Genomic DNA, 6,157 nt, shown 5'->3' on the forward strand with positions numbered 1-6,157 from the left:
AGGCCCAACCTTATCAATGTATCCCATGTAGACAGGTAAATAATTTATTCTATTTAAGCAGTTAAACATATAACAACATAAATAGTTACCAAACCATGAGTCGATCTTGTCTTCAGTGGCAAATGTACATGCCCTGCCAGTCTACAGGAACCCTAAACCTTGGCACGCTCTGATACCAAGTTGTAACGCTCCGGTTACTCCAGGACCATTACTGTGGACTTTAAACAGTGCTTAACTCGCTAAACGAGTCATTTGGTTATAAACATGCATCTAGGTGTCATTAATAGGCTAAGGTGAAAAATCTTGATCAAAAGGAATGGATATATTTTATTTAAAACATTAAATTGTACATGGGCCCATAAAAGTGTTTACAAAGTTATTTACAATCCCAAAATGGTCATTACAGTATAAAAATTACAACCCGCCGACCTAAGTGGAAAAAAGAGGGTTAACCCCTAGTTCCTCTGAGAAACACCTTGGCCGTGGTGGTCAAGCGGCTGCATATGTACACATTGCCACCTAAGCTCTCCACTCAAGGTTGGGTGAGCTTTTCTTTCCCTTTACTTGCACCACATAGCACCCGTGAGCCAAAGCTCAGCAAGAAAACTTATTACTGCATGTATGTAATATCAATAAATTATTCTAGTAATCATTCTAGGGCTTGCAGCCCTAATCAGATAGCGAGTCACACTTTAGGGTTCCGCACCCTAATCCGATAAGTGACTATTAAGTCATACTCTGAATAAATGACTAATAAGTTTATCCCTGGATAGATAACTAATAAGTCTATCTCTGAATAAATGACTAATAAGTCTATCTCTAGGGCTTTGCACCCTAAGCCATGTGATGTTCAGTCACCTGAGCCTTTTGGCCCTGACTCTACGTAACTAGCCTTTAGACTAGACAAGCGCTTTTAGTTTTCATCGAACTTGGGGTCAGTCAAGCATTTCATTCTCATGTTGATTAGATCTAGTCATTTCGGCCTATGTTAAACACATTAATGTTGTTCTTGACTCTTAAGCCAATATAATACAACCAGCACTCAGTATCACCGCTGAACTTGACTGATAAGTCACAGCTTCAGGATCAATACTAAACACCATTGTCGTTCTCTAGCTAATAAGTCAGTACCATACATAGATAAGCAAAGCTGCTATGCATTTACAATGCAATCAATGTCCATATATATAGAGCACTCAATATGCTTCATCAATAATCATGCATGTCACATAATGGGTGCAGTTTTCTTACCTCTGGTTCGAGCGTGAAATAATAAAAGAACGACATTTAAGAACGATCGGTCCTTAAGTTCCTTAGCGGTCACCTAGTCATAACCAAATATGAAATCCCATCAATAAAAATAAATAATAAAAGGTTCATGATCTAAAACCTCGCTCCTGGGGCCTCGAATTGTACTAAAACGGTTAGTAGATTTGATACCGAGCCTTAGGAAATGAAACCCTGAGCCTAAACCCTTGAAAAACCCCTCCCTGACACAAAAGGAAGGGGCGAGCCACGACTTGACCTAGTGGGTCGCGGTGCGCCCCCAAGACAGAGAGCATTTGTCTGGCGTACCAAGGGCGGGCCGTGACTTGGTCTAGAGGGTCGCGGCGCGCCTGCTAAACAGAGCCCAGGGTAGGCTCTGGCTTGGGTCCAGGTCGCGACTTGCATGAACTCGGTCGCGACTTGACCCAATGAACCCAGCTCCCCTACCCATTTTCTCAATTCAAACCAGTACAAACCTTCATCAATTAAATCCCAAAATCACAACTAACATTACCACAACATATCCATCATTCAACCAACAAAACCTAAGTTTTATAACACTTAAAACCACACCAAATAACCAGTTCAACAATCAAAACTCTCAAACCTTAAACCTTAAACTATCCTTAAAACAGAGCAAAACCAGGAACCAAGGCTGGAAATCTTACCTTAAACACATTATTGAATCCCCTTCAATGGTTGATCACTAGCCTATACCCTCAAGCTTTAGTTCCCTAGCTTGAATCCTTAATCTTGCTTCAAAAATTCAAGCCAAGAAGAAGAGATGATCGAGAGAGATAGAAAAAGAGTCTCTATTTTGCTGTCTAAATCCTTCTACATCCATCTAGTTTAAAATATAACCCTTGGTCAAAAGACCAAAATGCCCCTAGGGTCAATTAATTCCTATACAGCCACCCAAGGGAAAAACAGTCATTTCCCACTTATCCCGCTAATCATAATTAACGTCCTCCAATTCCCGTTTTTCCCAATATTCTAAAATAATAATTAAAGAATAACCCATTACCCATTCATTCCCGATAATTTACTAAGCATCAAAATACCCCCAGACTTACCCCGAGCTTGGAAATTAATCTCGTTATGACCAAACCGCTAACTTGTGTTCTAGGATCGTCTCATGCCAAATAGCTCAAACATATCCACATTATAATGTGGTCTCATCCATAAATCATAAACATGCACATAAATATACAAATATGCTCTTAACATATCAAAATTATGAAAATGCCCTTCTAATGAGGATTGGACCCACATGCATGCAATCATCATCATATAATCATGCATTTAATCACATAATTGCATAATTAATCAATTATGGCCCTCCTGGACCCCTAATCCAACCATTAAACCACATTAGGGAATTTGGGACAATACACACACATTCCAATATTTGATCAATGAATGGAAGTGGAAAATGGTCTTTGCAGGTGGCTGCATTTAATTTTCTATAATCAATGAACATGCACCACCTAGTTGTGACCTTGGTAGGCACAAGTTCCCTTTTTTCATTTTGTACCACTGTTACTCCCAATTTCTTGGGAACAATCTGAGTTAGGCTAACCCATTTACTGTCAGCAATAGGACAAATCATTCCAGAATCAAGAAGTTTCAAGACTTCAGTCTTAACTACTTCCTTCATCGTTGAGTTTAATCTTCTTTGAGGGTCACGACGTGGTATAGCCCCGTCTTCCAATTGAATGTGATGGGAGCAAATCAAAGGACTAATACCTTTGATGTCAACTATCGTCCATCCTAATGCATCTCTTTGTTCTTGCAACACATTGATGAGCTAGTGCTCTTGTGTGGCGTTGATCTTGGAAGATATTATGACAGGAAAAATGTTGTCAGCTTCCAGGAAAACATGATTAAGGCCCTCAAGAAGTTGGGCCAACTTTAGTTGAGGAGCTTTTTCAGTGGAGGGTTTTGGTGTTTCTTGATCTCGAGGGAGTTCCTCAAAGAATGGATTCCAAAAGATGGTTCTTCTAGCATGTGAGTGTTTGATGATTTCAGGGTTGATTTCAGACTCATCGGGCTCTGAACTTTTAGAAATTTGGAAGAGGTGATTAAAATGATTAGAAGTGTACTTCGATTCGACCTCTTCTGAAATAAGTGTATCGATCAGATATGATTGGAAACACCTCATCATTATCAGGTGGTTGTTTGCCAATGTGGAAAACATTCACTTCTAGAGTCATGTTCCCGAAAGAGATTTTCATGAGACCATTCCTACAGTTAATGAGTGTGTTTGTTGTTTCGAGAAAAGGTCTATCGAGAATTATGGGAATTTTGGAATCCTTGATAACCTTGGCATAAGTTGGCACTTGTTTGATCACATGCAACAATGGCAAGTTGATCTTCCCTTGTGTTAAAAGGTCTAGGATTTCACCATGATTTTACAGTACCTTTCCAATGGATTTCAAAGCTTGAGGAAAAGGCGCCTTTCCTGGAATGCATATTGGCACATCATCATCTAGAGCGGGCATTGACGTACTCATTGTCTTAGTTAACGGTGAAACTGTACTTTGACCACTTCGAGTAGTGATGGCATTAACCTCTTTGAGATTTGTATCTGTAGAGGAGGAGGTTTGTGCCATGTGTTGCCCTTTTTTATGGATTAGAGGTTGAGAGGGAAGTCTACCATGCTCTTGAATTGCCAAAGTAGTGTTTAACTTTGTCATTTGGCTTTTTATGTCTTTCATTTCCTCCACCATTTGTGTGAAACAAGATTTAAGCTCTTGAGTTGAGGCTATTTGTGTTTGCGCAAGCATTTGCAAGGTATTCTCAAGAGCATAACTTGACTGCATGTTATTTTGAGGAGCAATGTACGCTTTTGGTGGTTGTTGCTACTTAGGCCTCCATTGGCTCCCAAATGCTTGGTTTGAATCCTTCCAGCCAAAATTTGGATGGTTGCGCCAACCCAGATGGTAAGTGTTTGAGAAAGGGCTATAAGGCTTCTTATAATCCCGTAAAGCATTACATTGTTCCTCATTTCCTCCTCTTAACTCACCAAAAGTTGTCAAACTCTTGCAGTTGATGTTCCGTCTCTCCACAGATGAAGCATGGATCTCGTGTCTCTACTTTTGCGGCCATGTGGATTCCTCTACCTTCTTTAGTTTTGAATGCCTCAAATTTTTGTCTCAATGATTCAATTTGGCTTTTGACGTTGTCATCTTCCCTCAATTGGTAGATTCTGGTTAATCATGGCATGTCCATAGGACTCGGTCCATTCCATGTGTAGGACTTTTCAGCAAGATCGTCGAGATACTCGAAAGCTTCATCGGGATCTTTTTGAAGGAATTCGTCATTGCACATCATTTGTATGAAGTGTTTGTCCGGTTGTGAGAGCGTCATAGAAATAGTTGATCAGACGCCAGCTTTCGTATCCATGATGTGGGCATTGATTTATTAATCTCTAAACCTCTCCCAGACCTGATAGAAATTTTCATGGTCTTTCTTGATGAATGTAGAGATTTGCCTCTTAAGGTTGCTAGTCTTATGGTTTGGAAAATATTTGGCAAATAATGCTTTTGTTATTTCGTCCCATGTTCCAATAGAAATAGGCCTTAAGGAATACAACCGGCTTTTTGCTTTGTCATTGAGAAAGAAAGGAAAAAATTTCAATCTCACAATGTTGGTGACATCAGCTCGGTTGTTGAATGTAGCCACCACCTCTTCGAATTCCTGTATATGCAGGTACATACTCTCATTTTCCAACCCATGTAAGGTTGGTAAGAGGTTAATCATGTTGGGTTTGAAATCGAAATTTGGCATATTGTTTGGATACATTATGAAGGTGTGGTTGTACGGGTAGGATGTAAATAATCCTGGAGCGTTCTTGGTTGGAATTCATCTTGATGAGCCATCGTGGGTGGTTTAGGAAGTCTCGGTGAATTGGCTTAATGTGAACGAATGGAAGAGAACAACGAGTTAGGAGAGTTCTTTAAAGTTTCTACTTGTTGTCTCACGAATCTCCCTAGTGCAGCTCTGTTTCGTGGCATAATTTTTTTTTTGTAAGTATTATAAGCGCAAGTGTAGAATAGTGTAACAAGTATACACCGAAAATGTTCCCAGACCAATTGGGAAGGTTGCCAAGGTACCACTTTAGGCCCAAGAGCTTTTATAGAACTCCCTGAGGTTCTTAGAAAAGGTTGGAGAGTAACGCTAACACAGACCTTATTTAAGAACCAATTTTTCTAAGACAAAACAAGTTTGGTTTTTACTGATTTCCAAAATTACACAAATGTTCTCAATACTTTGTTTTTTTATGCTCTAAAATTTATGATTCAATGTTTTATGCTTTTTTTTTTTTGGGAAAAGGCATAAATCTAGAAAATAAAATTCTAAACCTAAGAGTAAGAAAAAAAAATAATGACAAAAATGAATAAATAAAAAAACTAAAAATGAAAATTAGTGAGAAAAAAAATTAAAAGAGAACTAAAAAATATACTTTTTTCTAAAATAAAAAAATAATTAATTCACTATGAAAACCTTTAATTGTAAAATTACCTCCTCGGCAATGGCGCCAAAAATTGATATCGCCCAATAAACTCATAAGCGGTCGCAGTAGTAATCAGGCTATATTGTATCCACAGAGAGGTAAAATACAAGTAAAAAAAAAGATTAGAAATTAGAAACTTTGAAATAATGTAACTTTGAAAAAGAATAATTTGTAAACACTAATAAACAAAATTGAGGAATTAGAATCAGAAAGAAAATATGGAAGACACAAGTTTCATTCATGCAAACATATATATATATATATTAATAAAATTGATGCATTCTACTCAACTATAATTCTACACCATTAATTATAGTTGGAAAATATATATAATAAAGCTCACCTTAAAACATGTTCTTAATTAAATTATACTAA

At 38.0% G+C, this 6,157-nt stretch overlaps 1 non-coding gene across 1 annotated transcript; it reads left to right on the top strand.

The window, feature by feature from the left end:
* The first annotated feature begins 4,664 nt into the window (after window positions 1-4,664).
* LOC133793112 (small nucleolar RNA R71) lies at window positions 4,665-4,770 on the top strand. The gene has a single exon (XR_009874572.1). It is a non-coding gene; the product is annotated as a small nucleolar RNA R71 (small nucleolar RNA).
* Window positions 4,771-6,157: the final 1,387 nt, after the last annotated feature.

Source organism: Humulus lupulus, chromosome 7 (genome assembly GCF_963169125.1).
Source record: "Humulus lupulus chromosome 7, drHumLupu1.1, whole genome shotgun sequence".
In the NCBI taxonomy this organism is placed as follows: Eukaryota; Viridiplantae; Streptophyta; class Magnoliopsida; order Rosales; family Cannabaceae; genus Humulus; species Humulus lupulus.